Genomic DNA, 21,983 nt, shown 5'->3' with positions numbered 1-21,983 from the left:
AGGAAAAGAGGGAGACATTGAACTGGTCCAGCTGTATAACAGTTCTAGTTTATGTGTCCAGAGTAGATAAACCTCCATGTTTATCCTACAGGGAGCTCTGGTACTGAAATGGCCCTTCAGAGTAGTCCTGCCTTGAGCAAGGTGGCTGAGCTTTTCTATCCCTATGTTAATCAATCACTGGATTCAGGCCATTCCCAGGTAGAGGCCTTTTTGGATGGAGGAGTTTCCTAGAGAGGGATTCATTTGAGAGCCATCAGCTGCCAACACTCCTGGCAGCTGGAACAAAGAGTAGTTCAGCCTTGTAAAGGGGGTTGGATTGTAGATCACAGCCTCCACTACACCCTTTGTTTTCTCTGTAAGCTAGTTGGTTGTGGGAGTAATGAGGAAGACAGTGGGCCTCTGGGACTAATTTAAGTCGTGAAGATTAGAACAAGTTTTGTTTTGAATAAGAAAACCTTCCAAAGACCAAAAGAAGGGTGGCATGGGTTTAAGGTTGTTATGAACGCAAACTTGGAGACCAAGTGTTGTAACGACCTCAGTTTCAAGGTTGTATGAGTTCACCAACAGCTCGGCATCTCACATGTAGTTGTAATGAAAAGTCTAGAGGTGGGTTCATTTAATGTCAGGAGCTCCAAGACAGTGAGTATATTTGCAGAGGAACTTTAAGAGATGACTTACAAGACCCAGCTGAAACCAAGAGGGAGATGGTAGCTGGTGGCATCGTAATACATTCCCAGACTGTTGGGACTTTCAGTTTTGGTCCAAGTCCTCTTTTCTCTCTACACTTTCCCTAGGTGATTTTATTTTATTTTTATTTATTTTATTTTATTTATTTATTTATTTATTTATTTATTTATTTATTTATTTATTATGAGAGAGAGAGAGAGAGAGAGAGAGAGGCAGAGACACAGGCAGAGGGAGAAGGCAGGCTCCATGCCGGGAGCCCAAAATGGGACTCGATCCCGGGACTCCAGGACCACGCCCTGGGCCCAAGGCAGGCGCCAAACCGCTGAGCCACCCTGGGCTCCCCTCCCTAGGTGATTTTAAATAGCATCTATTTAAATATATTTCATTATTAAATTTGACCTCCAAATTTATATCTTGTGATTGAAGAATATCTCAAAATAATTCTTCTTGTACAGGACTTCTGATATAAAATCTCTCAGCATTCAACCAAAATGTATTTATTCTACTTACATTCTTAACAGATATTTTTTTGCCAGATATGGAATTCTAGATTGGCAGTCATTTTCTCTCAGCATATTGAAGAAATTATTCCATGTCTTCTACCTACCCTTGTCTTCTGCTTGCTCTTTTTGAAGTAGTTTTTCCTATTTTTCTTCTTACTTAAAACATCTTTGGTTTCTCGATTTGGTACTTTCCAAATCAGCCACACCACTTTTTATAATTTCCAGTTCTTGCCTGAAACTTTCAAACTTGTCCTTTTTCTCTTTGAGTGTTGGAATAAAATGTCTAAGGTAGGACCGTGCCAGTGAAGGGTACCCCCATCTGGACTACAAGAGTGGGCAGCTGAAGGAGGATGGTGGTGGGGGACTTTTGACTTGAATGTGTAGCCCACATGAACACTGAAGCAAGTGAAGACAATGATAAGGACAGTTGGTGGGAGTGAGGGAAGGAGAGAAAGGCAATGGTGCAGAGGTAGTCTTCAACCAAGGATGAAATGTGAAGAGAAGAGGAAGGGAGAAGACAGGGTGATGGCAGCCAATGAGTGAGATATGCTACAAAGAAGAAGGAACCATGGCCACGGCAAGCAGAGGGAAAGCCAATCTCTTGTCTGTCTCTGAGGTCAGGAGAGGAGTATCTCTCTGTGGGCTTGAGAGTATCCGGGAGGAAGTGGGTTTCTCAGCACAGTGTCATATTTCGGTGTAGGCCAGAGAGCTTCTTTGTTCTGTGAAGAGGCCAAGGACACAGTCGAAAGCACCTATCATAAGAAAGATACTCCAGACAAAGGATGCTCCAGTGGCAAAGATAGGAAAGAAGGGATGTGGTAGGCAGTGTGGCAGTGAGGAGGAGGGGCAGAGCAATATGGTCAGAGGAATTTGACCAGTACAGAGCCAGGGAGCAAGTTTATAACACAGACAGAGACCAAGAGCGCAAACAATGTGAGGTGTCATGGGGCTATTGGCCTTGACACTCCAAAGCTGGGTGGTTCTGGATTGCTATGAAACCAAAGCAAAGTTATCCTGAGCAAATGGGCTGTGAGTCCCTTGGCTCCAAATGCATTGACTTCACACTGGCACTGCCCCAGTCCCAGGTGAGTGACGGAGAAGATGCACTCCTTTCAGACTCTCAGCTCATTTTGAAAGCAGCAGCTGCAGCAGCCCCAGAGGCCTTCTGGAGATGAGATGTGACTCCAGGGGAGTCTCTCCTTGTGTGGGAAACAACTCTGAGGGACCCTGGCTATTAATGAGTTGGCAAATTCATCTTCTGCAATAAAATAGAAGATTAAATCCATGTCAGAGGGTGGTTGGGACCAAAAATTGAAATAACGTATATGAATGCACTTTAAAGATCGCATTACCAAAGTGACCAGAATGTTACCTTCTAATTTAGAAATGATGTGGTTCAACTGACAGAGTTTTGTATTAGTTTGAGGACAAAAGAGCCTTAGAAATACTGAATTCTTTCTATAATGTCATTTTAAAATTAGAATTTTTATTGAGAAAATATATACATAGATGGTTGGAAATACAAAGAAATACAAAAAGAATAAGAAGATAAATCCTGGGCGCCTGGGTGGCTCAGAGGTTGAGCGTCTGCTTTTGGCCCAGGGCATGATCCTGGGATCCTAGGATCGAGTCCCACCTCAAGCTCCCCGCAGGAAACCTGCTTCTCTCTGCCTATGTCTCTGCCTCTCTCTCTGTCTCTCTCATGAATAAATAAATAAAATCTTTTAAAAAAGAAGGTAAATCATCTGTCTCTTCAGAATGCTCATCTCCTAGGGTTCATTCCCAAAGCAGCTTCTTTCAGAGTTTTTCTTATTCAGTCTTCCAAAAATGTCTTAAAATTACATTTAGTCATCTTTAAGAAATGCATTTGGGAGCACTCTTTAGAGGATTTCACACTTCTCATTTTACAATCAATCTTGGTAATTATTCCATATTAGGACATATTGATCTTATTTATTCTTCTTCACAGATACACTCTATTTCATTGTGGGAATATACTGGGATTCTAAGTCCTCTGTTGATGGACTAGTTGTTTCTAGTCTCCACGGCCACAAAATCAGCATCAATAACATTTTACTTAGGCCTGAGTATGTGCAGAAATCCCATCGGTGCCCTTAGACCAGCAAGCTCGCAGCATGTGAGCAAGTTATTTTGATAAGGACCCATTGACCTGCAATGAGATCAGCTGGTCTCTGTATATTCTTTTAATTGTATATTATCAAGATTTTGTTGAGTGAACAATAGAAAAATTGCAACATCTTTTTTTAAAAAAGATCTTATTTATTTATTCATGAGACACACACACACACAGAGACAGAGGCAGAGACACAGGCAGAGGGAGAAGCAGGCTCCATGCAGCGTGCCCGACATGGAACTCGATCCCAGGTCTCCAGAATCAAACCCCGGGCTGCAGGAGGCGCTAAACCACTGTGCCACCAGGGCTGTCCGCAACATCTGTTTTTAAAAAAAGATTTTGTTTATTTATTTGAAAGAGAGAGAGTGTGAGTGAGGGGAGGGGCGGAGGAAGAGGGAGAGAGAGAATCTCAAGCAAACTCCTCACTTAGCCTGGAGCCCAACATGGGTCTTGAATTTAAGATCATGACCTGAGCCAAAATCAAAAGCCAGCTGCTCAACCAACTGAACTACCCAGGAGCTCCTAAACAGCAACATCTTAATTTGCCATTATTTAATGATGAGGGATGTTTAGCTTCCTTTCAACTATTTAAGTGCAATTTGCATTTCCATTAATGTACACAGCCCATTAATGTATTTTTCCTCACTTTTTCCCACAGTGTTTTTGTTTGATTTGTTGATTTGCAAGGGTTTTTTATATATTAAGAATTTCCCCCGATCGGGCAGTCTGGGTGGCTCAGGGTTTAGCACTGCCTTCAGCCTAGGGTGTGATCCTGGAGATCTGGGATCGAGTCCCACATCAGGCTCCCTGCGTGGAGCCTGCTTCTCCTTCTGCCTGTGTCTCTGCCTCTCTCTCTCTGTCTCTCTCTCTGTCTCTCATGAATAAATAAATAAAATCTTAAAAAAAAAATTTCCCCCATCTTTCTGCCTTTTGATTTTGATTGATGTTTTTGTTGCCACATTTATCAGTCTTTTTCTTTATGAGTGCTAGTGTCTGTTTCTTGCTTAAGAAATCTTCTCTAACAAAAGATTATATGTCTAATCTTCCTGTTTTTCTCTAATATATTTACATATAAAAAGTCAATTTGAGTCATTGATTCCTGGGATTTATTTGAATGTAGGGATGAAGTAAGAACTGAGCTTTGATTCTGCTATGATTGGAGGCACTTGTCCCCTTCTCACTTATTTAATAATCTATTTTTGTCCAGTGACTTAAAATTCTGCAATTAGAATGTGCTAAAATCCTTTATGTATTTAATTTTGGACTCTCTTTATAATTATCGATTTGTCTATTCCTACCTCTAGAACAAAACTTTTAATTACCAGAGCCTTAGCATATATTTTAATATCTAATAGACCTTGACCTCATTACTACTACTCTTCCTCCAGAATTTTCCTGCCTATACACAATAGCAATATTTCCAGATGAACTTTAGGAATAGGTCACATAGTTCCAGGAAATGTTAATACATGGGATGGAAGCTGATATTTTTTATGACATTCAAGTTCATAATATAACTTCTATGTATTTAGGTCCTTTATATTCCTCAGAAATTTTATAATTTCCTCATATAGCCCTTTACATTTTTCTTTTGTTTATTCACTGACATTTTTGTTGTAATTGCTTTTCCAATTCTAAATCAGATATTCTTTAACAGCTGTATTTTATAAATACCTGCTATATGTGTTTAAGAAATGCTCTTTGGGGACACCAGGGTGGCTCAATTGATTAAGTGGCTCACTCTTGATTTCAGCTCAGATCATGATCTGAGGGTCATGGGATTTAGCCTTTTGTCAGGTTCTGTGCTCAGTGTGGAGTTGGCTTGAGATTCTTTCTCTTCCTCTCTGGCCCTCTCCTTGCTCATACTCTCTCTCTTCCTCTCTCTCCCTCTATAAATAAATAAATAAATAAATAAATAAATAAATAAATAAATAAATTTAAAAAATCTTTTAAAAAGGAATGCTCTTTGAATGTTTTCCAATCTGCCATTTTCCTGAATGATTTTATTTTAATGTTATTGAATTTTATTTGAATGTTCATTGAATTGTTTATTTTGAATGATTAGATTTGAATGATCTTCTTGGGTGGAGGTTCTTTCTAAAGTCCTAAATAGTGTTTATTTGTTCTACCAGCATCATCATCAGTAATTAGCAAGACCAGAACAGAATTAATAGAAATAATAGTCAACTTTTCAGGACTTACATTAACCCTATTCTGAATGAATGACTACACTGAGAGGCAAGTCCTAATTGATAACATGGAAAAACAATATATTTATTAATTTACTCAACAAAACATTTATGGACTGTCTACTCTTTACTAGACATCTGGCTGTAGCCCAACATACACAGTTAGTCAAGATACAGGAAGAGAAAGGGAAAGATAAACCTTGACAGAGTGGGTCAATCACCTTATATGCATCTCACATAATTATCCCAAAGCAATTTATTGAGTGTATATATTTTTTTAATATGTTATTTATTTTATTCATGAGAGACAGAGAGAGGCAGAGACATAGACAGAGGGAGAAGAAGGCTCCTGCAGGGACACTGATGTGGGACTCAATTCAAGGATCCCAGGATCATGACCTGAGCCAAAGGTAGATGCTCAGTCGCTGAGCCACCCAGGTGCCCTATTGGGTATATATTGTTAATCCTGTTTTTGTAAATATGAAATTGACACTCAGAGAGACTAATTACCTTGCTCATAGTACTGTGACAGATTTGAAGTTGAAATCCAGACCTGTGTATTTCCCCAGTCCTCTTTTTCTTCTACCCCTCCCTATACTCTGTCATTCAGGAAAAGCCTTAGACTTGCATTCTTAGATGGTGCCCTGAGATAGCACTGTTCTTGAAGAATACAGCAATGCCCCTTCCTTACCAATGACCCAGAATCATCACAATTGGATGAGGCCTAATCCTAGAACCCTAGTTTTTTCCTGAAGCCAGAGTTCAAAGAATGATGCTTTCTCCAGTCAGCACAGAACAGGCCTAGTCACCCTGGGAAAACTTGAACTCTTCTGTGGGCTTGTGGTAGAAATGATCTTGCCATGTTGTAGTGAGACCCAGCAATAGGTCACACATGTCAAGGCTTCTTTACAGCTGAGCTCTTTGACCAGGAGGTTCTCAGTATCCTGGCCAAGCTTCAGTGGGTGAGGTCATAAGTAGACACATCATCTCCTCAAGCCTGACTTCTCATTTTATAGACAACTGAGGCCACGTGGGGCCATCCACACATGCATAATCCCAGAAATATTCCTCCTTTCTTCTGGAAAAAAGTTGACATACCACTCTTCTGCCTTTCTATGGCTTTGGTCACTCTGCTACTGACATTCTTATTTTCCAGACTTTAACACAAATTCTTTAATATGATTTCAGCCCTCCTGTGCAAAGTTTCTATGCTTTCCAGCAGAAAAACTCACATTCAATTACATATACTCTTTAAATAATTATAATAAACCTTTTCTTATATACATTGATTCTTTTTAAACTAGAGGTAATGAATAATACATTTCAAAAGGCCTAGTTTGGCAAGAAAAATTAATACTATAGATTTAATACAACTTAACACTTTGAGTTACCTCTTTCCTTTGCTTGTATTGTTTCCTGTATGTATATAGCCTCACATAGTCTCATTTATCATGGTTACTGCTCCTCTGGGGAGCTCCTATTTCCTGCCGCCTTAGCCTCTTTCTTGTACAAAAACATTGAAACAGGGACCTGAACCCCCACATTGAACAACTCATCGAAAGAAGAGCAATCAATCACATGTGTAAATAATCTATTGGTAATCAAGGTTGTTTATACAAGGGAATCTCAGTGAGGGAAAGGATAAAAGATTTGCATAAAATATCACAATAAGACATTCACCCTATCTCTATGCAAGTGATGACTGGAATTCTTGGAAGTGCTTTCTGGCTGTGGAGCAAATCCAGGTGGTAGTAACTGCTTCACCATGTGGCACTGGGGGCAAAGTCTTGGGGACCAGCATGAATTAATCACAGGCTTTTAGGATGTCATCACGTTCCTTGGGTCTGGCTTTGGCGAATTCCAAAGCAAACACTGGGAGAGAAAAACCCTTTTGGTTTCAGTGTTTTCTTTTTTAAATGCCTGCATTGCAATTGTAGGTTCCCTTTGATGTCAGGAGTCTAGAGTCTTTGTACAACAGGAATCCACTGCACCTGGCAGATGCGTTCAGTGTCTTATAAGACTGTATAAAAGGGGTACTGAGCAACAAACCTGTCTGAGATAAAGTCTCAACCAGTGAGGCAGCCAGCAAATGGGTAGGACCTCCACTGTTGAGAAGCTGGCCAAGATTCCTCCTGTGAAGGCATTTTGCTTGAAATATTCCCTAACTAGAGGTCCATTTACTCTTCTTCAGTCAGCCTTTAAAAGAGACATACTTCCTACCTCAGACCAACATGGTAATGGTCTGACATTAAGATCCCGACTTGCTGAGTGAACTTGGGTTTGCAAATTAAATTGTTGCTCTTCAATACATACCAGGAAGATATGCTCAGGGAGACTAGTCTGTTGACAAGCCAAGCAGAAGGCAGACTTCGATAATTTACCCCAATGAAAGCATTTAATAGAACCTAACAGAACTTGTATTACCTTAAAATTGTAAAGAATAGATATGGTGAAGTATATTTAAAAATTACTTCTGACTTTATTGAGCACTAGAGTCTTATTTCCCTGAGACCTGTGTGTTTAGTTTTAATCATTTTGTTGACATATAACATACTTCTTTCAATAAAATCTTTGATGCAGTTTACAAAAGCATATACCATGTAAAAGATAAAATACATGCAATAGGACGTGTCCACGTTCTGAATGAAATGTGGCATAGATATACAATGGAACATTACTTGGCCATAGAAAAGAATGAAATCTTGCTGTTTGCAACAACTTAGATGGAGCTAGAGACTATAATGTTAAGTGAAATAAGTCAGTCAGGGAAAGACAAATACCATATGATTTCACTCATATGTGGAATTTAAGAAACAAAACAAATGAACAGAGGGGAAAAGAGAGAGAGAAGCAAACAAAGAAACAGACTCTTAACTCTGGAAAATGAACTGGTGGTTGCCGGAGGGGAGGAAGGGAGGAGGAAGAGTTAAATGGAGGATGGAGATTAAGGAGGGCACTTGTGATGAGCACTGGGTGTTGTATGTAACTGATAAATTCTACACCTGAAACTAATATTACACTGTATGTTAGCTAACTGGAATTTAAATAAAAACTTGAAACTACAAAAAAAAAAAAAAAAGGAACTTGCTATCTATGTCTAAGTAAATTTCTTTCTTCTTCCACTGGAATTCCCGGGAAATAAAGAAGGTGCAAAGCCTCTAGTACTAGAAACAAGGAGTTTGATCACTGGGCCCAGTCATTAAACTTTTATAAATGCATCATAGCTCATATTTAAAGCTCTGATACAACACATGACTGGAGAGGAAGGAGGAAGTAGACTATTCACAGTCCCTCCATCTGTATGGTTCTGCCACAGAGACCTGGTCCCCAGGGGTCAAGCAGAAAGCCTGGGCACCAACCCCAAGTGAGAGGAATTGCTTTCTGAGATGCTTAAGTCTTTCCTTACGCAACCACTCCCCTGCTCTGGCCACCCAGTTGGAACTTCCCACCTTGCCACACAATTAAGGATGCTGCTACTTGGGTGGAAATGTTTATCTGGTGATTCGCTGCATTTTGGGATTGAACTCAACAGTAGAGATAATGAAGACAAGGAGGAGCAGGAGAACGACTCTCTCTGGGGACTGCCTCTGTGCATGAGTTGTCTCCAGTAGAGATGAATAGGAGCACACTTTGCTTATATGTAGTGCACTGGGCAATCTTAGCAGAGGAGACCTCATCCCAGTTCAACAGAGATACACAAGTTAGATTCCTGATACATAGGAGATTTTTAGTCCAAAGTGGCACACAACAACCTAAATTCAGTTTAAAATCTTACAATTGAGAAAAAGGGGACTAAATACTCCTCCACCTGTTGGCAAAGAATCCTGAGTTCTTTTCCTGTTTGGTTATGATTCTAATGAAATAATGTGAAAACATTGGTATTAAAGAGAGAAATGCTTTTCCTACATGAGTCATCATTCACAACAGAAGAAAATGTATATATATTATCTCTACATACTCTTTTTAAAAAATTTTATTATTTATTTATTTGAGAGAGGGAGTGAAAGCTGGAGCAGATGGAGAGGAGAGAGGGAATCTTTTTTTTTCTATTTTTTAAAAATTTTTTATTGGTGTTCAATTTACTAACATACAGAATAACCCCCAGTGCCCGTTACCCATTCACTCCCACCCCCCGCCCTCCTCCCCTTCTACCACCCCTAGTTCGTTTCCCAGAGTTAGCAGTCTTTACGTTCTGTCTCCCTTTCTGATATTTCCCACACATTTCTTCTCCCTCCCCTTATATTCCCTTTCACTATTATTTATATTCCCCAAATGAATGAGAACATATAATGTTTGTCCTTCTCCGACTGATGTGGTTTATGTATACAATGGAATATTACTCAGCTATTAGAAATGACAAATACCCACCATTTGCTTCAACGTGGATGGAACTGGAGGGTATTATGCTGAGTGAAGTAAGTCAGTCGGAGAGAGGGAATCTTAAGCAGACTCTGTGCTGAGTGCAGAGCCCGATGCAGGGGTCGATCCCACAACCCTGAGATCATGACTTGAGCTGAAATAAAGAGTCAGGTGCTTAACCAACTAAGCTATCCATGTACCCTTATACATTCTCTCTATATATTCTGATTACATGTATTCTATATAAACATTTATGCATTCTATAGCTGAATAAAATACATAAGAAATTATGAAGCATATGAGATAGAGATAAACATATGAAAGAGGTTAAGGTTAAGACTGAGATAAAAAATTGAACAAACATAAAAGAAATGTAGGGTTGCCAAAGACTCTTACAGAATTAGAATCTGAACTGTAAATAGTGAAGAAAAAAGTTGGCAAAAGGAAAAAAACCAATGACCCAGAAGCCAAACTATGTAGGCTTTCTAGGAAAAATGAATATACACAGTAGAATATAATGAGAGAAGATAATGGATACCAAAAAAGGAACATCCCATTTCTGACTCATCAGCATTCTGTGGAATAAAAACTAGGAAAAAAAGGGAGCAGAAAAAAAATCATCACTTGGAAGAAAATTTTCCCGAAGTTATAAAGAAAATATGGACTTTTCAAATACAATGGATCCTCTTGTGAGTAGAAATCTGCATGCATATGTATCCTGCCCAAATGTTTTAATTTCAACAACAAAGAATAATTATCCAAAATTGCCCTTGCAGGAGGAAAGGAGAATTGCAAAGGGAAATATTTGAAAAAAAATCTTCCAGAGATTTCAGAACATCTATTCTAACACTGAACATTTAAAGATGATGCAGGGATTCCTCTGGATTTTCTTGGGAAAGGATATAGAGATTCAAAATTTCTATATTCAGCCTGTAAGAAGGTATCAGAAAGGCTTGTATGGTTGTCCAAGACCCATGTGCCTTTCTTGGAAAACTTACTGGTAGAGTAAAAAATAGTTCAGAGGCAAATGTTTAGGAATGGTAAAAGATACACATAGATATAGATACTAAATAGTTTTATAAAGAGTCAAACTTGTTTGCAAAGTAAAAAAAATTAGAAGTTACATGACATTTCAGTAGTAAGTTAATAGAAAATAATCATACTGGCATAAGCAAATGGATCAAAGTGTGTAAAAATTCCTCATCTAACAAGGGAGTAAAAGATTATTATATTTTATTGAATTTGATGAGAGAAAACAAAAGATACATATTTGGAAAATCTTAAAGGAGACCAGAAGTAAATTTGGAATAGGATATATGCCTCCAAGTCACTGGGAGAAGATAACAAAGGAAATGTTCTTAGAAAAAAACACATAGGAGAGAGTAAAAGAATATCAAAAGAGAAAGCATAAGATAAGATGATAGAATTAAGAACAAAAATACAAATTATACATATATTAAATCACTGAGGTTAAGAAAAATAATTCAATTATGTCAACATAAAAGAAAACACTTAAAAAGATACAGAAACATCCCAAATGAAAGCTAGACACAGGTAACTTAATCCTTTTCCCTTGCAAAAAAATTAAGTAGTATGAAGAAAGTTATTGACAAAAGGTGCAATCAGCAATAGAGGAATGATAGGAAAAGACTTCTAGGTACTAAGTAAGACATCATGAAGGGTGCCTGGGAGGCTCAGTCAGTTAAGCATCTGCTTTAGGCTCAGGTCATGATCCCAGGGTCCTGGGATTGAGCCCCGTATCAGGCTCCTTGCTCAGAAGGGACTCTGCTTCTCCCTCTCCTTCTGCCCCTCCCCTCAGCTTATAGCTCTCTTGCTCTCTCTCTCTCTCTCAAATAAATAAATAAAATCTTAAAAAGGATCTATTTCTAAAAAAAATGCATATGTATGTAAGACATCATGAAAAATAAGGCAAAATTTCCTAGAAAGCTTGTAGGAAAGGTGCAGATTTACATACATCCCTTTTTACAATGCAGCCAAATGAAAAAGACTTCAATATAGAGAAAGAATCCTGGTGTTGATGAAACAACCAGGTTGGGGGACAGAAGAATATTTGTAAAAAAAATAATAAGGTAATAGATCAAATTAGAGGAAGATGTTAAGGGAAGATGAAATCTCTCCTAATCCAGAGGAAGATTTAGCTCCAGGGAGTTATAAGAGATGGTTGGTACCCGTGCAAACATCCCTTAACCTAGAGAGGGGGCACTGGGTATGAGTGGCTTAGGGTTCATTTCCATGACATAAAGGAATCCAGGAAGGCAAAGCTGAAGAGTAAGTCTTGTGGTCTTTTAAATTTTCTCTGACTGAGAGGAGTGACTGGAAGAGCAGTGGAACAGAGCAGAAGAAAAGTGGGGACATGCCTTGGGAGTCAGCTTTGCACCTGCTGAGCCAAGTCTGACAAACAGAAATAAGTGAGTTCAGACCACCTCCTCACCCTCCCCCCCCCCCCCACCCAAGCAAGATGTTTGCACTTTGTATTAGCTGGCTTCTTGTCCAGATAATCTGCTTGTCCAAGAGGAGATGGCCAAAATTGGAAGGGAGAATTTCCCCCATGACACACACATGCAACTTGCCAGAAGAACCAACTGGTGAAGCAGAGAATAGCGCATATTGAATGGGAAAAGCTCAGAGGTCATGTACAGAAAGCATCAGTGCTTAATTGCAGAGTCTCCAACCTTCAGGGTCTTCACCTATTCCTGCTGCCTCCTTCAGAGGCTCATCATGCCACTCCTACGAAAATTCCAGAAGGAACCACATAAAGCCACACTGCTTCTTCGGTCCTTCCAAAGGGAATAATAGGCAGAAGCTAGGGAGAGGTGGAGTTCAGGTAAACAAAGAGAGAGTCTCCTATAATCCAGAATTTTCAAAGGTAGGTTCTCCTTTGGAGAAACTGAGGTCCCTATGGCCAGAGGTTTAGAAGCAGAGGCTAGACTACCATTTGATGGGGATTTCCATTGCTCCTGAGCTTACTTTTTGCTGTGACTCAGAAGAAGGGAGCACAGAAGGTGAATGTGGCAAAAAAGCACCCTAGGCACCTCTGCTTGCAGCTTGGACAGCTTCCCTTTTTCTGTTCCAGAGCCCTGCGATGCTGCTTCCGCCACGGGGTGTGAGGACACATGTTTTAGCCTTCCCCAGATGTTGTCAGGAGGAGCAAGACTGCACTGCCCACAGTGCATGGGTGGCCCCACCTCTCCTGGCTCTGGAAGTCTACTGTCCAAGGTAAATTAGTGTCTGCTGAACCTTAAATGGCAGGGCAGGACCCCGAAATGCCTTTGCCACCAACTTTCTCCATCAGCTTTTAGGGCTAATGGGAAAGTGACTGTTTATTTTCTTTTGTTTTTACATTTTTGAGTTAGCTTTACTGCTATGGAAAAGTAAGACAAATGGTCCCACAGTTATGGAGAGTGATGTGCAAAGACTGAAATGGGCCAAGTTTATGAACGGGAAATTGAAGCCAGCAGTGCTTCTCAGTGACCCAGATGCTCCCAGCCCACAAGGTCTCTCTGTATCTGAATCCCCTCAGTTTTCTCTTCTGCCCCATGAAAGCACATGTGAAGAGCAGAGCTCTGTTTTATCAAGAAACCATTCTTCCCTTGTTTGTTGATATTACATCATAACCATCATGGTGGCCATCTGCATAACCTTTTATATTTTATCACTCATCAGAGGCAGGTCGGATCCTTTCTGCAGTACCTCCTCCTCCCTCTTCCTATTGCTGATTCTCTGGCAATGGCTTGCTTTGGCTGATTTTGTGCTGGTATGATGCCCTGGCTGGCACCTGTTCTGAATGGATGGTGCCCATGTCATTAGTGTCATTAGGTATTTTGAAGGCCTCTCCTGCCTGGCTCCAGCCCTCACTGCTTCTCCTCCTTTATACAACTACTGTTCTTTACCTGCTGCCAATCACCGTGTCATGAAATCCTTATTACAGTTGAATTTGACAATACTCCATAGAATCCTGAGCCGGCTCATGACATTTCCCTGTTACCTTCCAAACCTTTTGCTCATTCACAGACTGGCTTCAACCTACCTTTTCTAGTCACAGTGTCTGTGATTTCTTAACTTGACCCATTGCTTTAGGCAAACTGGAGTATTCCAAGTTTGTCTGCTACCTATTACTTATCATTCTCAACCTAGTTACTGCCTTGAGGAGATCCTCCTGACTTCTGCACTAACCTGAATTCTGCAGGGGAAGGAAGAACATCTGATTCATTCCCAAATCCCCAACCCACTGTGGAAGCCCAAATACATTGGTTTTTCTTTTTGATCCTTCTCCCCACAATTTCCTCTGGCCACTTGCAAAGCCAATGGATCCCAAGTATGACCTTTAGCACAGATCTCTCCTAAACAGCAAACCTGCTGTCTTCCTAAGGCATCTCTTCTCCGATGGTCCACAGGAAACCAAGCTTAACATCTGCAGGATGTACACCAAGCATCTCCTTGTTCTGCCCCCACCTTGTGTGTTTTTTTTAAATAATAAATTTATTTTTTATTGGTGTTCAATTTGCCAACATACAGAATAACACCCAGTGCTCATCCGTCAAGTGCCCTCCTCAGTGCCTGTCACCAATTCACCCCCACCCCCCCCCCTTCCTCCCCTTCCACCATCCCTAGTTCATTTCCCAGAGTTAGGAGTCTTCCATGTTCTGTATCACTTTCTGATATTTCCTACCCATTTGTTCTCCCTTCCCCTCTATTCCTTTGACTATTATTTATATTCCTCAAATGAATGAGACGATATAATGTTTGTCCTTCTCTGATTGACATTATTTCACTCAGCATAATACCCTCCAGTTCCATCCACGTCGAAACAAATGGTGGGTATTTGTCCTTTCTAATGGCTGAGGAATATTCCATTGTATACATAGACCACATCTTCTTTATCCACTCATCTTTCTATGGACACCGAGGCTCCTTCCACAGTTTGGCTATTGTGGACATTGCTGCTAGAAACATCGGGGTGCAGGTGTCCCGGCGTTTCACTGCATCTGAATCTTTGGGGTAAATCCCCAACAGTGCAATTGCTGGGTCGTAGGGCAGGTCTATTTTTAACTCTTTGAGGAACCTCCACACAGTTTTCCAGAGGGGCTGCACCAGGTCACATTCCCACCAACCGTGCAAGAGGGTTCCCTTTTCTCCGCATCCTCTCCAACGTTTGTGGTTTCCTGCCTTGTTAATGTTCCCCATTCTCACTGGTGTGAGGTGGTATCTCATTGTGGTTTTGATGTGTATTTCCCTAATGGCAAGTGATCCAGAGCATCTTCTTATGTGCTTGTTGGCCACGTGTATGTCTTCCTCTGTGAGATTTCTGTTCATGTCTTTTGCCCATTTCATGATTGGATTGTTTGTTTCTTTGCTGTTGAGTTTAATAAGTTCTTTATACATCTTGGAAACTAGCCCTTCATCTGATATGTCATTTGCAAATATCTTCTCCCATTCTGTAGGTTGTCTTTGAGTTTTGTTGATTGTATCCTTTGCTGTGCAAAAGCTTCTTATCTTGATGAAGTCCCAATAGTTCATTTTTGCTTTTGTTTCTTTTGCCTTTGTGGATGTATCTTGCAAGAAGTTACTGTGGCCGAGTTCAAAAAGGGTGTTGCCTGTGTTCTCCTCTAGGATTTTGATGGAGATGGAGTACTTCCAAATTCGTTCTATGAGGCCAGCATCACCTTAATTCCAAAACCAGACAAAGACACCACCAAACGGAGAATTATAGACCAATATCCCTGATGAACATGGATGCAAAAATTCTCAACAAGATACTAGTGAATAGGATCCAACAGTACATTAAGAAAATTATTCACCATGACCAAGTAGGATTTATTCCCGGGACACAAGGCTGATTCAACACTCGTAAAACAATCAATGTGATTCATCATATCAGCAAGAGAAAAACCAAGAACCATATGATCCTCTCATTAGATGCAGAGAAAGCATTTGACAAAATACAGCAACCATTCCTGATCAAAATTCTTCAGAGTGTAGGGATAGAAGGAACATTCCTCAACATCTTAAAAGCCATCTACGAAAAGCCCACAGCAAATATCATTCTCAATGGGGAAGCACTGGGAGCCTTTCCCCTAAGATCAGGAACAAGACAGGGATGTCCACTCTCACCACTGCCATTCAACATAGTACTGGAAGTCCTAGCCTCAGCAATCAGACAACAAAAATACATTAAAGGCATTCGAATTGGCAAAGAAGAAGTCAAACTTCTCTCTCTTCGCCGATGACATGATACTCTACATAGAAAATCCAAAAGACTCCACCCCAAGATTGCTAGAACTCATACAGCAATTTGGTAGCGTGGCAGGATACAAAATCAATGCCCAGAAATCAATGGAATTTCTATACACTAACAATGAGACTGAAGAAAGAGAAATTAAGGAATCAGTCCCATTTACAATTGCACTCAAAAGCATAAGATACGTAGGAATAAACCTAACCAAAGAGGTAAAGGATCTATACCCTAAAAATTACAGAACACTTCCGAAAGAAATTGAGGAAGACACAAAGAGATGGAAAAATATTCCATGCTCATGGATTGGCAGAATTAATATTGTGAAAATGTCAATACTACCCAGGGCAATGTACACGTTTAACGCAATCCCTATCAAAATACCATGGACTTTCTTCAGAGAGTTAGAACAAATCATCTTAAGATTTGTGTGGAATCAGAAAAGACCCTGAATAGGCAGGGGAATATTGAAAAAGAAAACCATAGCTGGGGGCATCATAACACCAGATTTCAGGTTGTCCTACAAAGCTGTGGTCATCAAGACAGTGTGGTACTGGCACAAAAACAGACACATAGATCAATGGAACAGAATAGAGAATCCAGAAGTGGACCCTCAACTTTATGGTCAACTAATATTCGATTAAGGAGGAAAGACTATCCGCTGGAAGAAAGACAGTCTCTTCAGTAAATGGTGCTGGGAAAATTGGACATCCACATGCAGAAGAATGAAACTAGACCACTCTCTTGCACCATACACAAAGATAAACTCAAAATGGATGAAAGATCTAAATGTGAGACAAGATTCCTTGTGTGTGTCTTGATTCACTTACATTCCTCACCTAAGTGGAAGGCATTGAAGCCAACATCCACATCACCTTATCCACCCATTCTTTTTTCCCTTCACTCCCATTTTTCACCAGTCACCATATCCTAAGCATCTCCCATCTTGACAACCTTTGTATTTCCCACTCTTCCTCATCTCCAAATCACATAATCCAAGTGGTCTTTTAATTTACTAAAATTATTCCACTTCCTAAAATGCTTTGGAGAATTCTAGTGGCATATAACTGTTCTTCTCAAACTCAGTTTGAGCACCCCAGAGGACACTTCTTTGGGCTCCAGGGCACTTGAAGCCTCTTGAAGGATGTGTTACATTATTCTGGAGTATCAATTGTATTTGATGCTTAGAATTATTTTTAAATATTAGAACAGGTATCAATGCTTTATTGAGTAGAAGCTCAGACTGGAATATTTTAAGATATTTAAAATAAATTATATGCACAGAGTCCCTTTCAGCTATGATGTAAGGTGCTTAGAGTGTATGAGATCATTCTCCTTAACAGTTTGAAGACCGTCCTATCCAATGGAATACAGCTTTCCTGGTACATTCTACGATGCCCCTGGGATCTGGCCCTCTATATCTAATCCTATTTTTTATAGTCTTTTCAAAGCACATGCTCTGGTCACACTTCATCCTACTATGTTTTTGTTTTGTGTTTGCTCATTGAGTTTTCTCTGCCAAGATTGCTTTTACCCCATTCCGTTCTATGTGACAAATGCATATTTATTCTTCTAGCTCTAACTATACATTAACTCTTCTCTGAAACCTCTACTCTTTCCTCCCTGAATGGAGTAGAATGAGTCCCTCCCTCCCTAATGTCCCCAGTGGCTCCCTTTCCCCCAGCATCTTAATAAATTCATTTTGGTAAAGCTAACCAAAATGGCTTTGCTATCCCAAACATTGGCAAGGAATTCTTTCACAACTGTGCATGTTTCTCTGGATTGAAGAAAGCAACTTCCAGCTAAGACACTTCCGTGCTCAGACCTCAGTGGTAATTTAGGTGGCCTTGGCTCTCCTTGGGTTACAGCTAGGGGCTACTTTCTGAGTTAAACCTCAAGATGAGCATTTTCTAGTTGCATTCCCTGGGATAATCACCAGAGGGACCCTGCCCAGGGCCTCCTAGGGGGACCTGCTTTTGCCATCCATCTCCTTTGATGAACATTCAGACCTGCCACTGGGGGTTCTTCCCCTCCTATGCCTGTCTCACTTGTTTTGGCTGTTCTTTGCTCCTTGGATTTGAGAAAACTTTTTTTATTTTTATTTTTTAAGATTTTGTTTGTTCATGAAAGAGAGAGAGAGAGAGAGAGAGAGAGAGAGAGAGGCAGAGACACAGGCAGAGGGAGAAGCAGGCTCCATGCAGGGAGCCTGAAATGGAACTTGATCCCGGGTCTTCAGGATCAGGCCCTGGGCTAAAGGCAGTGCTAAACCGCTGAGCCATCAGGGCTGCCCGGATTTGAGAAAACTTCTTAACAAGACCTCTTTTATCTTCCTTGAGAAGATTGCATGCTTCCAAAGTTTGGGAATTTTCTAGTCCTAGAACCTAACACAGCCTTAGCTACATACAGTGGATGCTCCCTACATTCTAGTTGATTGGATGGATGAAGAGATCACTGTAGTGCAGATTTTTAAAGTCAGCCTCAGAGAACCTATCTTTCTTCAAGTTCCTTCTCAGGGAAGGAGGGAGCATCTCGAATCCACAGTGCTTTCCCTTCTTGCTACAGCTTTGCCTTTGGAGAAGGGACAGTACAAGCAACCATGAAAAGCACCAGGCTGAGAAGTCAGCTCTTGCTATCCTTGGCCTATGTGATGTGGAAATGCATATGATTCCTTTTACCTAAGAGACCAACACCTACCTAAAATCCAACAGGACATTTTCCCTTTCTTTCTGGTCACTCAGTGTACTTTCTTGAGAAAGACTTGTTCACTCAATTGCCCTGATCAACCAACACCATGACTACCCCAGTCTCCCAGACTCTAGACTTTTCTCTGTCATGTGGCTTCTAAGATTAATGCTTTGTTTATTCCAGGACCAGCAGCCCCCCTATGGTATCAGCATTATAAGCCTTCATGAAGTCCTTAAGTGACTCCAGTAGTAGAGTTTACACAGATAATCAGAGGTGATCAATTTTTTGCCGTGGGAAATGAAACAAATAATAAAGCATTAGTTATAGAGAATAGCTCATTCTTCCTGGGAGAGAGAGGAGTGTAATGAATATTTTCATCAAAGAGGTGGTATTCAGAGCTATGTGAATAGCAGGAGAAAGCAGAAAAGAAGATGAAGAATTCCTTCTAAATAGAAGGGGGAAGAGTACACAAAAGAACAAAAGTATCCCTGGCCTTTATTCAATCCCAAATTATAAACAGTGTAGGTTTGTTTATATGCATTAATTCTTTTTCTCTTTCCAGAGGTAATTTTATACCTTTATGTAAAACTATTTAAAAGCCTTTTATTTATTAGAATTAAAAAGTCTATAAGAAAAAGATTAAAACAGTAAGACCAGTGTTATCTCAGGTAATTCAAAAGATTTAAATCACTATCTGGAAAGCCCATCAGCAGACAGGTCTTCCTGTGGCTCCCTTCTCCTTCCTTCTGCCAACACAGCTTCTGCTATCATTCAGACCCACGTGTGCATCCTCTGAGGGTGGTGGCGATGGTCAGCTTGCCAGCAGGCTGGACAGTGGCTAGAGATTGGCAATGGCTCCTAATGGAGACATGGCCTCTGACTTGGAATTCCCCTGAACAGAGGTCCTTGTGGGATGACATCATGCACATTCGGTGTTGTGATGTGTTTTGAGTGTGTGAGTGTGAACTTTCTTCATGAACAGGAAGCAAAGGAAGGAAAGTGAATTTGAGAAAACAATGGCAATCTTGAAAAATGGGTCAGATTTTAAAAAAAGTATGCCAGCTTGTTCCATATTTCTACTTATTTGGAAAGGCTCTCAAACTATCTTGACTGGCTCCCTCAGATGGAGCAGGCTCCTGTGACTTTTATGTGGAGCTCTGTGGTAAAGTTTGGTGAAATGAGACCCTTGGAGCTCACAGGACTACATACCACACAGAAGCCAGAGAAAACTCTTGACTTTTAAAGGGCTTGTGTGATTAGGGTAGTCCTTCTCAAATGAGCTCAGTCTCAGTGACTATATCATCTAGTCCCCACGGAGGGTTTGTTTCACATATTACAAAATACTCAGAAAGGTATTCTTTGCCGAAACTCTCAGCACTAGTGGTGGGGGGTGGGGGAGCAGAACCTTTCCTAGGGTCAACTGGGGCCAAATACCATGATAGAGAGAGGACAAAGAAGAAAGAGAATGGGTAAGAGGGAAGGAGCAGTGGGTACTGGCTTGGCGTCAAAGCCTGAGATTGTTCCTATTGTGGTATTGACATGTTTAACAAGCATAAGTTGATCCTCCCATAAGGGAGCTTGGGAAGATAGCGAGGGTAATAGTAGTCATATGGTAAAAGTGTTAGGGTTTGTAGAGGTAATGAATCAACAGAAGAAGAAAATGGTCAGGTTGCGAGAAGTGAAATAGCTTCCCCAACATCCAAACTCAACAAATTTGTTTTTGATTCAGCCTTCCACTCTTTAGTCCAACTACTACATCATGTCAGAATGTTCCTGTCTCGAAATGGTAATCTAATAATCTTCAAAACCCTGAGGGAGATGGAGCATCATTTGTTCCCCTCACCTTCTGCCCTTACAAAGTACAGTCTTTTGGAAAACTGTCTTTGGCTCCTTGGATTTCAGCACTGAGGCACCCTTGGTGTGGTTTGGAAAGGACACGTGTTCTTCTCCATCCTACTCAGTCCCAGCTCCAGGCAGTCACCTCTTGGCCTCAAGTTTTTCATCTTGGTGGGGTAAGCTGGACCCTTAACCTCCTTGACAAATCATGACGGGCATGTGAACAGAAAGGCGGTCCCCTGGAAGCTGCAAATAATGTTCTTGGCTGCTGTTTCTTCCCTTTCTATTTTAGTCCTAAGGGACTTTTCTTTTTAATTATTTTTTTTTATTTTTTACTTCTATGAGATTTAAGAGTTTTGAGGTTTTATTGGGAAAAGAAGAATTCTGTGTGGTTTTAGAAGGCGAGTCACTTTGAGTTACTTAAACCCCCATTTATCCAAATATAAAGGCTGAAGGACCACTTAGCAAACTGGGCCTCTTTTGATAAAACTTTTGGCAAAGATTTTAGAACTGTTCTTTGCAGTGTCCGTGTTTTTACCTAGCAAGTCCAATAGCCATCTTTCTCAATTGACTTGGCCCTGCTAGTTTGTCTTCATAGGTGTGCATTTTGTGCACAAGAGTGCAGACACATGTGGACGTGTGTGTATGTGTGTGTGCACGCGCACATGCATGGGGTCACAGAGAGGGAGGAAAGGCTCTGGCTGTTTATAAGCCTGTAGCAAATGAGGTTCAAGGATAATTAAGAGAAATCTCCCTTGGCAGAAAAGTGCCTTTTTGGGTCTGCTTCTCATTTTGGACAATTGGAAAAGGCAATCACTCAAGTTTTATTGATGCCAAAGGGTTTTTCACAGTCATCAATATAGGCTACAAAAATGAAGTTGTTGACATCTTATTTCTGGGGATTTTTCTTTCAGATAATTGTGAGCCCTCAAGCATCATATATTCTGAAACAAGGCGGTTCCACTCCATAACTGAGCACTTCCAATGCATTGCATGCAACGGATCTTACAAACATACCGCCAGATCCCAGGTCCGTCACATCTGTATTCATCAAGCCATACAAATTTCTCCTTCAGCTCAAAGTCTGATCTCTAATTTTAATTTCACTCAAAGGAGCTTGAGATAAAGTTTAAAATGTATGTAAATGCTTTTAGCCAGTTATTAACATTATGTGTACTTTTTGAATTTGAATGTCTAGGTTGTTGGAAGTAGACTTTGGCCTGGTCCCATGAGCCCCATTTCACTTGGGCCTTCTGGACAATTTTGTTTTCTCATTTGGAGTGAGGGAGGCTGTGAGCACAGTGAAGAGCTCCTACAGGCCCATGGGCTCTCAGATA

At 40.5% G+C, this 21,983-nt stretch overlaps 1 long non-coding RNA gene across 3 annotated transcripts in view; it reads left to right on the top strand.

Moving 5' to 3' along the window:
* Positions 1-21,757, top strand: part of LOC102155499 — a 51,495-nt gene extending 29,738 nt beyond the window's left edge. Inside the window, exons 3-5 of one of the 3 annotated variants that reach the window (XR_005380371.1) lie at positions 12,201-12,301; positions 12,967-13,109; positions 21,561-21,757. This is a non-coding gene — a long non-coding RNA (uncharacterized LOC102155499). Of the gene's footprint in view, positions 1-12,200; positions 12,302-12,966; positions 13,110-15,503; positions 15,553-21,560 lie in introns of those variants that run through there. The other 2 variants (XR_005380369.1, XR_005380370.1) reach the window with 2 other exon arrangements.
* The last annotated feature ends 226 nt before the right edge of the window (positions 21,758-21,983 follow it).

The sequence above is a fragment of the Canis lupus genome, chromosome 28 (genome assembly GCF_011100685.1).
Source record: "Canis lupus familiaris isolate Mischka breed German Shepherd chromosome 28, alternate assembly UU_Cfam_GSD_1.0, whole genome shotgun sequence".
NCBI lineage: Eukaryota > Metazoa > Chordata > Mammalia > Carnivora > Canidae > Canis > Canis lupus.
Note: the sequence above shows the minus strand (reverse complement) of the source record. Positions and strands in the feature narration are given on the sequence as shown.